This window comes from Gekko japonicus, unplaced genomic scaffold (assembly GCF_001447785.1).
Source record: "Gekko japonicus isolate JY-2015 unplaced genomic scaffold, Gekko_japonicus_V1.1 scaffold224, whole genome shotgun sequence".
Taxonomy (NCBI): domain Eukaryota; kingdom Metazoa; phylum Chordata; class Lepidosauria; order Squamata; family Gekkonidae; genus Gekko; species Gekko japonicus.
The window spans coordinates 362,059-372,412 of NW_015170894.1; the positions used below are offsets into that span (position 1 = coordinate 362,059).

Sequence of the window (10,354 nt, forward strand, 5' to 3'; positions counted from 1 at the left end):
TCCCTACCTGCTCTTTCCCATGCATAATCTTATAAACCTCAATCATGTCACCTAGATTCTAGTATTCCCTTTGGATGCACGTGTAGACCAGCCCTTACGTTTGACCAGGTTCACGTGGGCAAGAGAACGAGGTGGTCAAAATCTACAAATATACTTCAAGTTTCATGTGAAAGATGTGCATTTTGCAGCACACCCCCTTTTTTTAAAAAAAAGAAGACAAAAATGCCTCTGTACAAGCAGAAAGTCAACACAGCAAACTAAGCTTGAAGGTGTACACCCTTTTCCCCCTGGTCTGCTGCATTGTAAATTTAAAAGAAGGCCCCATTCCAAAAGGTTTGAACACCACTGCTGCACCATCTGAAGGATTTCATGTGAAGGTTGCGTAATTGCTTTTTCACTAGCTGAGATGGAATTCCTTTATCATTGTAATCACTGCTTGATTAATTCAGGATTGATATGCTAGGAACCGCCTCTGGAGCCCTGTTTTAAATTTCTACCCATCTTGTGGATGCTGGAGTAAGGATAGGGTTGCCAGACTCCAGGTAGTGTCTGGAGATCTCCCAGAATTCTAACTCCTCTTCAGTCGACAGTGATCAGTTCACCTGGAGGACTTGGTAGCTTTGGAGTGCAGACACTATGGTATACCACAGAGGAAAAACTGAAGTCCTAGAGTGACAGTGCATCGCTGCTTGAGCTCCCTTCTCTCTCCAAATTCCCCGTCCCCAGTCTCCACCCTGAAATTTCCAAGAATTTCCCAACCTGGACATTGGCAGCCTTAAATAAGGCAGGGGGGGGGAGGGAGAGAAGAATGGCATGACATTTTGGAGGTTAGCTTCCTGCAGGATTCTGCTTTGTGTGGCTTTCTGAGCGCACTCAGATCCACAGTGCTACCGACTGTGCTCACCTTACTGTTATTGTTGGAGATGGGCGGAGAGAGTCTGAGCAGTAAATCACAGGCGCTTGGCTCAGCACGTGTGCCGAGAACTTGTTATCCTTCCAACTGGCTTGTGACGGTGCTGTTGCTTCCTGTGGCTTATCGGGCCATCAGTAGAGGTGGAGGAGTGCTCGGATTGTGCAATGGCTGCACATTTGGGAGCAAAAACAAACGAAAACATGTGGAAGAAATGGTTTTATTCGCTCCGAAAATCGGAAGTGGCCCTTCTTCCAAAGTACACCTTGGTTTTTGAAGATTCTCGGTTTTCACCAGAGAAATCCGTGCGTCCACAGCCTTCAGGGCCTCTCCCCCTTCGCTCCCTATCTAAGGGTCCTATTTAGGATTGCCAACTTCAGCTTGGGAAATTCCTGGAGATTTAGGGGCAGACCCGGGGGAGGACCTCAGCGGGATACGATGCCATAGAGTCCGCCCTTCAAGGCAGCTGTTTTCCCCAGGGGAACTGATCTGTGTAGCCTGGGGATGAGTTGTAATTCAAGGAGATTTCCCGGCCCAGCTTGTAGGTTGGTAGCCCTAGTCCTATCGAACCCCAAAGATATATTTAAAAAGCCTACTATGGATGTAGAGTGACTATGCTGGTTATAGACATGTGAATCTAAAGGAAGAATCCAAAAAGCCAAGAACACGATCCATGTAATACCTTTTTATTACGGCCAGCACAGTGACACATAACAGTGTGGAAGCGTTTGAGTTCCCCAGAGCTCTTTGTCAGGGCAAACAGCTATCTTACTGCCTCGTGCTGTTATGGTCCCTGGCCTGCAGCAGCCAGAAGTTCTACCATATCCTAGCATGAAAGGGTCTTAAGATCATGATAAACCTGGGAAAGAAATCAATTCTTTCTTTTTTATTTTGCAAAATCTGGCCAGATGAAGAGTTCTGGGGACCTTGAAACCTTGCACACTGTTACGCATCATTAGATTGGTCCTAATAAAAGGAATTACATGGCTTTCAGCTCAAAAAATAACACCCCCCATAGGGCATGCAGTTGTTTAGCAGGAGGTGCCATGGTCACCACCTACTGACTTGGCTGCCACCAACGAAAGACAGATTTCAGATCTGGAGCAGAGTTTGCTTGTAGAATGTGGGAAAAGAACACACAGACAGAAATGCTAGCATAAACACAGGCGGCACTTGTGTTCCACTTTGATTTGGGAAATCTGTAATTCCCTGCCTGCTCCCAGTAGCAAAGGAAGGAAGCACAGTGTCATAGGAGAGACCTATGATAATCAATAGGATGTTGCATCAAATGAGCAATGGAGTAGGACTAGGATTTGTAGAAATTTGCATACATTTGAAACAGGCTATCTTCTGAACAAAGCATAAGTATTAAACATGACATGTTAAACAATGCAGAACATGGTATTAATCAATAGAAACACGGAGCATTTTCCTGGACCTGTTATGATGTAGCGAAGTGATGGTATTGCTTTGGTCTGCTCTGGTTAGACCTCATCTGTGTTCAGTTTTGGGCACCACAATTTTAGAAGGATGTAGACAAGCTGGAACATGTCCAGAGGAGGGCAATGAAGATGGTGAGGGGTCTGGAGACCAAGTCCTATGAGGAAAGGTTGAAGGAGCTGGGGATGTTTAGCCTGGAGAGGAGACGACTGAGAGGTGATATGCCGAGTTGTATATTGTTTTTACTGGGTTTTATGTAAGCCGCCCTGAGCCTGCCTCGGTGGGGAGGGCGGGGTAAAAGTTAAAATAATAAATAAATAATAAATAAATATGATAACCATCTTCAGGTACTTGAAGGGCTGTCATATAGAGGATGGTACGGAGTTGTTTTCTGTTGCCCCAGAAGGTCGGACCAGAACCAACAGGTTGAAATTAAATCAGAAGAGTTTTTGGCTAAACATTAGGAAGAACGTCCTGACTGTTAGGGATGGTTCCTCAGTGGAAAAGGCTTCCTGGGGAGGTGGTGGGCTCTCCTTCTTTGGGGGTTTTTAAGCAGAGGCTAGATGGTCATCTGGCAGCAATGCTGATTGTGTGAAATTAGGCAGATCATGAGAGGGAGGGCAGGAAGGGTTGCATCAGCGCTTAGTTCTCGTGGGCCTTTCTTACACGCCCGGGGAAATGCTGGTTGCCACTTTGGACTGAAGAAACAATTTTTCTCTAGGCTAGTTTGGCCAGGGATCCTGGTGGTTTTTTTGGGTTTTTTTGGCCATCTTCTGGGCATGGAGGTCACTGTGGGTGTGGGGGTGAAGTAGTTGTGAATCTCCTGCCTTGTGCAGGGGGTTGGACTAGATGACCCCGGAGGTCCCTTCCATGCCCTCCTGAGCCATTCTGTTTTACATCGTTTGCAAAATGGCAGGGGCAGGATCATGGGGGCCTTCCAGACCTCCTTGGCAGGTACGGAGTTGTTTTCTGTTGCCCCAGAAGGTCGGACCAGAACCAACGGGTCGAAATTAAATCAGAAGAGTTTTTGGCTAAACATCAGGAAGAACGTCCTGACTGTTAGGGATGGTTCCTCAGTGGAAAAGGCTTCCTGGGGAGGTGGTGGGCTCTCCTTCTTTGGGGGTTTTTAGGCAGAGGCTAGATGGCCATCTGGCAGCAATGCTGATTGTGTGAAATTATGCAGATCATGAGAGGGAGGGCAGGAAGGGTTGTATCCGCGCTTAGTTCTCGTGGCCCTTTCTTACATGCCCGGGGAAATGCTGGTTGCCACTTTGCACTGAAGAAGCAATTTTTCTCTAGGCCAGTTTGGCCAGGGATCCTGGTGGTCTTTTTGGGTTTTTTTGGCCATCTTCTGGGCATGGAGGTCACTGGGGGTGTGGGGATGAAGTAGTTGTGAATCTCCTGCCTTGTGCAGGGGGTTGGACTAGATGACCCTGGAGGTCCCTTCCATGCCCTCCTGAGCCATTCTGTTTTACATCGTTTGCAAAATGGCAGGGGCAGGATCATGGGGGCCTTCCAGACCTCCTTGGCAGGTTTTCCGCTGGTTGTGGCCACTGTAGAGAAGGCCCGTGCACAGGCAGTTGTTGATCTTGTCCATCTGCAGGGTGGCACTTGCAGAAAGCCCTGCTCAGGTAAGCAAAGTTGTCATGGTGGGGCATAGCTGGAGAGGCAGGCTTGCAGATAGGCTGGACCAAGGTCATGGAGGGCTTTGTACCTGATAGCCAATACCTTGAACTGAGCTTGGGAACTGATGTGCAGCCGACCGAGTGACTGTAGAATAGGTGTACTATGCATGCTGTCCCTAGCTCCTGATAATAACCAAGCTGATTGCAGTAGTCTAGTCTCATTGTTATTCTGCCGTGGGCACAGGTGGCTACAGTGGATGATAGGAGGTATCTTCTGAGCTACACTAAATTGGAAGAAAGCATTTTTTACGGCTGGGTTAACAACTTGCTTCTCTAGCAGTAATGGTGTGTCCATTATATGACCGCTAGGTTCTTTCTTTCTTTTTTTAAATAAACAATTTATTAGGATATATCAATATTTCAAACATACATCACATTATTAACTACCATACATCCTTTTCTTCTAACCCCACCCCTTTTGACTTCCCACAGTGCTCCAACCTCCAGCCCGCATCTTATATTCTCCTCCTTTTCCCCCTTACTCGTTAATCAATTTCTACAGGTAACATATCTTTCATCTACAGGTAACATATCTTTCATATGACCGCTAGGTTCTTAACCAAGTCAGCAAGGGTTGACTGAACCCCATCGAAGGTGGGAAGCACAGAGCCCTTCAAGACTTCAGGCTTCCTAACCGGCATCCTTTCCATCTTGTCTGGGTTCAGTTTCAAATTGTTCCCTTTCAGCCATTTAACCACAGCAGTCCTTCAGAACCGCTAGAGCACTGCCAGGGTGTGTGATTAGGGACATACAGAGCTGGGTGTCATCACCTTATTGATAACGTCCAACCCCAAAGCTATGAATGATTTCTCCTAAAAGCTTTACACAGAGATTGAATAGCATGTGGGAGAGGACTTTGCTCGGTGGAACTCCCCAAGACAACTCCCACGCTGAAGATAGCTGATCTCGAATGGCCACCCTTGAGTCTGATCCTATGGCGCCTCCCCTGATACCTACTTCTGCCTTAAAAAGATAGCGTGATCTACTGTATCAAACCCACTAAGAACAACAAGGAGGTGCGGCGTTTGTCTACACTCAGATGGGAGGTCATCAGCGAAAGCCATTCCACAGACCATTCTGAAGCCAGACAGGAAAGGGAACTACAGAGATCAGTTTCGCTGGAGAACATTACTGCTTTGGAGGGTGGACTCTGTGGCATTATACCCTGCTGAGTTCCCTCCCCTCCCCAAACCGCACCCTCCCCAGGCTCCACCCCCCAGATCTCTTATTAAAATCAATGGAAGTTTGAGTTGCCTGAATTTGGTATCTGGAGTCAGAGAGACCCCATTGGGGATCATTGCAGAGCAGGGGTCATTTCGTAGAAAAAGAGGTGCAGGTGCTCATTAGCATAACTCATTTCCATAACTAATTTGCATATGCCACCCCACCTGACGTCACCGGCCACCAGAAGTGTGTCAGAAGGCAACACCCACCACTCAGGCTGCACTGGACTGTTTTGGATTGCTAGCTATTGGGGTGGGGGGAGAGAACATGCAGATCTCTCCTTGCAGAGGAGGGAGAGCTTGTACCTGAATAAAATTTGGTCTTAAAGGTGCCACTGGACTGTTTTGGACCGAGGGGAGCTCTGCAGCTTACCTGGCTGCTTCTTGCTCTGACTGAGGGCTGCTGGGAGCAGGGGGTGGGGCTTGTTGCATGTGCCCGCCCCCTGGGCTCTTTAGTGCCGGAGCTCCGCTCCTGTGCACTCCTGCAGGAAATGACCCCTGTTGCAGAGTCTGGTTTTACTGTTCCTAAAGATTATACCTTCGTGTCCTAAACAAAAATCCATAATATAGTTTTACATCCCCCCCCCATTAGAGTCAACCTTGATTTTGTTTCTTAAATTTGAACTACGCTTGGAATCCCTTTTGGCTCCAGTAGCTGATTAGTAAAGTGGTCTCAAAGTGGTGAAAGGATTTCTCTTGCCTTTAAACCTTCCTTTCTTCCTGAATCCCTCCTGATGTCCTTTTGCTGACCCTGTGGTACCTTTCAGCAGGGGCACTGATTAACTTCTTTGGGCAAAGCATCTGCCCAGCCACGGATCTGGAACTTCCTTCTCTCCCTCCCCCTCCCTGCCCCCAATTTTCCATCCAAACTTTTTGCGGAGCTGCTTTGGTTTCCAGTCTGGAATGTGGACATGCTCTGTTAAGCTGCCAAGGCAGCTGGATCGGAGGGAATTGCTGGCTTGCAAATTCGTTATGGGCCTTTTCTCCTCCTCTTCTTCTCTCTCCCCCTTTTTCCTTCCCTACTTATGGAAGAAAAATTCAGACTTTCCAAGTTGGTTGAAAGCAGAATAGGAAAAGGAACTGCACCTGATACAACAAGAACGGGTCTTTCGGTGGCACGGCAGCCCCTCTGTGGAACACTGGTCTTTCCAGTCCTAGCTTTCTTTGCAGGTAGAATGGCTCCATCTCTAGGAATCCCTTATTGTAGTGATGGGGAACTAGCTGAAGAGTTTGGCTCCGATTTCATTGCCCCAAACTTCCTAGGCAACTTTAGGCAGACAGCCGTCTCTCAGCCTCAATTTGCTGTCTGTAGTACACATGTGAAGATACTAGCCTACCTTGAGAGAAAGGTTGTACTACAGTGCCATGGGAGGAAAGGGAAAGCAGCAGTACATAATGTGCCACTTGATGCAGAATCCAGCTTTCTGTGAATCACAGCTTTCATGCAGATAAAATAAGTTCCTAGCCCTTGTGACCGGGAGGCTGAGGGCGAGGCCTGTTGGAATTTCACACACCAGAGATGAGATCCCTGTTGGGCCATGCTCTCTGTGTTTTGTCTAGGGTTGCCAAATCTCTTTTGGCCGGGAGCGGGGGGCTCCTGGCCGGCGTCTGGGTGTGCGCGCGTGCGTGCGCGTCACCCGGAAGTGACGTCGCACGCTGGGGGCGGGGCCACGGCCATTTGAGGGGAAAACAAAGAGTTTCCCCACATGGCCCCGCCCCCAACGTGTGATGTCACTTCCGGGTGACGCGCACGCGGGGGTGGGGTTTCCCCCGGGCCCAATTTTCGTCGTGTCGAAAATCGGGCCCTCAAAGCGGGGGATTCCCCGCCCCCCGGTGCCATTTGGCAACCCTAGTTGTGTCCCTCCCCACGGCTCCTGAAAACAAAATAAACTGTTTAAAGTCGTAACCATTGCTGAACAAATGGAACAAAAGGGAAATGGTGCAAATCTGCCCAATTTGCATAATTTACGCACATCAGTGGTCCTGGGTTTTCTCGGTATAGGTCTGAATTGTCTTGGGACACAATTCTACCCTCCCCCCCTTTAAGCATTATGTGATGCCAACTTACTGAGATGTTTTAAGAATTGCTGTTTTTTTTTTAAATATGCATGAAGTGCTGCATTAAGTTCCATATAAGTACAAAGTTTTGCTGTTGTCATTCCTCCGGCTCCAAGTGCGAGGTCCTTGGCAGGTGCTAGGTAATGCAGAAACGTCAACAGGAAGTGTGCTATATTTGTTCTCCAGGCGTTTGGGAGCCAGTGGGGCATAGTGGAAGGGATGTTGTATTTGGCTGAGATCGACGTCTGCCCTTGGCCATGGAACACCAAGACTGACTTACGGAAAGTGAAGATATGCAAATGCGCCACCCGTGGGGGAGAGCAAGAAAGAGGCGTTTGTCCTCTTAATTCTAGTGATAAACAGGGGAAACACACCTTTCCGCCAGGCAGGCAGACCCTCCCTTTTCATTATTTGTGCCTTCCAATAGCCTTTATTCCCGCCTCTCCCCAAGGCCAGCCCCTCTCAAGGCAGTTCCGATAAGAGGAAGCCAGTGAGGTGTAGTGGCTCCAGTGTAGGACTATAGTCTGGGAGGCCCAGGCCTGAATCCTGCGCACTCTTCCATGGACGTTGGCTGGGTGACCTCGGGCCCAGTCACACCCTCTCAGCCTAACCTACCTCACAGGGTGGTTGTCAGGATGAAACGGAGGAGAGGAGAGCGATACAAGCTGCTTTGGGTCTCCAGTGGGGGAAAAGGCAGGGTAGAAATGAAGTAAATAAATTAATACATGAATCTGATAGGCTTTTCCCCTGACTTTTCCCAGGTCTGGTCCCTGTTTACAGGAGGCAAATCTCAGCTATATCCTCGTGTATTTATTTATTTATTTATTTATTTATTTATTTATTTATTTGTACCTCACCTTGCTAATGTACACAAAAATAAATATGGCCACAGTCCATAGACATAGACATGCAAAAACAAACCCACCAGAACTGTGCCCAGTGCGCTCAATATTTCTTTAACAAAAATCATAAAGTTATGAATATGAAAAGTACAAAAGTAATAATGATACATTCAAGTTATAAATTCAGGTACATAAAGATAGAAGGTGACGACGACGGGACGGTAGTCTCCGGAATGCTGGAAAAGCTGCCCAATTCACACGGAGTTCGATAACAGTTTCACCTATTTCGCTGCACAAGTAATGGAGGAGAACATCTCTGTTCTTTTCCACTGAAGTGCAATTTTTCATACATTATCAACGTGTAGACTATTGGTTAGAAGAAGACGTCTGTCAAAACGGCATCGCATTCCGGAGACTACCGTCCCGTCGTCGTCACCTTCTATCTTTATGTACCTGAATTTATAACTTGAATGTATCATTATTACTTTTGTACTTTTCATATTCATAACTTTATGATTTTTGTTAAAGAAATATTGAGCGCACTGGGCACAGTTCTTGTGGGTTTGTTTTTGCATGTCTATGTCTATGGACTGTGACCATATTTATTTTTGTGTACGTTAACATTGGGATTATGGCGCAGATCAATACTCGGTTTGCTTTTTCAGAAATTGATAGAGATAGGATTTTTGGTAATGTGCCTCACCTTGCCCTGACGTGGATGGCCCAGACTAGCCCAGGCTCATCAGATCTGGGACAGCAAGCAGGGTCGTCACTGGTCAGTACTTGGACGGGAGACCACCAACTAAGTCTGTATGCAGAGGCAGGCAATGGCAAACCATTTCTGTTCGTCTCTTGCTATGGGGTCGCCATAAGTCGGCTGTGGCTTGACGGCACCGTCCACCACTACCGCCCTGCCCTGCCCTAGATGTCTCAGGCTACCCCGATCTCGTCAGATCTTGGAAGTTTAGCAAGGTCCGTCTGGGTGAGTACTTGGGTGGGAGACCACCAAGGAGGTACAGAGTGGCTATGCTGAGGCAGACAATGGGAAGCCACCTCGTTTGTCTCTGGCCTTGGAAAACCCTACAGGAGCACCAGGAGTCGGCTGTGATTTGACGGCATATTCCGCCGCCACCTCACCTGGCTATTAACCAGTGTCTGTCCCCTGAGTCAGCTAACAGCATAAATCAGTCTATGCAGTAAAAGGCAAGAACAGCATTGCTGGGAAATTAGCATTAAAGCAACCAAAGCAGCAGTCAGTAAACTTAATGGAAAACGTTCTCAGCATGGAACGTGGTTTGTCAACAGGATCCAAGCAGACAAAATAAAAATGGGCAGCAAGATCTGAACAAGCTCAAAAGATGCACACTTCAAAGTCCATTCAGGTCCATTCAGTTCTTTACACAGAAGTGGTTAAGGACGGTAACATGCTACTGTCCCCTTATTACGGATTGTGAGGAAGGGGCCGAGAGAAACTTCCCTAAGGTAGCCTTGTGAGCTTGTGTCAAAGGCCTGATCCATACTAGAGACTTCCTGATCTGTAACAATGTTTCTTAGCTGCTGATTTGTACCAGATCTCAGGTTGTAAATTTGTAATCTACAAGTTTGATGTACGGTCTCAAAAGCAGAGGCTAAGTTACAATATATATATTTTTAAAGTACCCGAAGGTACATATTTATTATTTTCTTATAATCCTAAACACAGACATAAACCACTACAACAAACAACATATAAACCAAGAGACTTGTTACAGTTTGTTGCTACACCTAATCCATCGCTTCATTATTCTCTAATATTTGTTAGCATTCTCTAATTCCATCTCTCCTTATATATAATTGAGTAGTGGGTGCCAAAGTTCTAAAATGCGCCTCTTTAGTGTTAGGCCGATGGGCCTGCCACTTACTATATCTGCCGACAAATCAGAATGCTAAGCCCGGGTCCCGCCCACACCACCACTGTGGGGAATATGTACCTCACAAGGAGTCACCCGGCGCCATTTTCAGTGTCGGGCGAGGGAAGGACGACAAGGCCTACAGGGCCCTACTCAATTGGTAAACTTCAGCAGCCTCCCCCAGCCTCCACTGAAACACAGGGGCCGGCGCCAGCCTCCTGTTCCCCCGCCCCGGCCCCTCAACGCACACAAGAGGCCCGACGGAGGCTGTAGCATCCTGCCGCCCGCCTCAGCCCCCCCCAGGCCC

The 10,354-nt window shown here is 47.6% G+C and overlaps 1 protein-coding gene across 1 annotated transcript in view; it reads left to right on the forward strand.

Moving 5' to 3' along the window:
- Positions 1 to 10,354, forward strand: part of LOC107116551 (A-kinase anchor protein 13-like) — a gene marked incomplete at its 5' end in the record, with an annotated part of 206,382 nt that overhangs the window by 130,734 nt on the left and 65,294 nt on the right. The gene's annotated exons all lie outside the window — the stretch shown is intronic.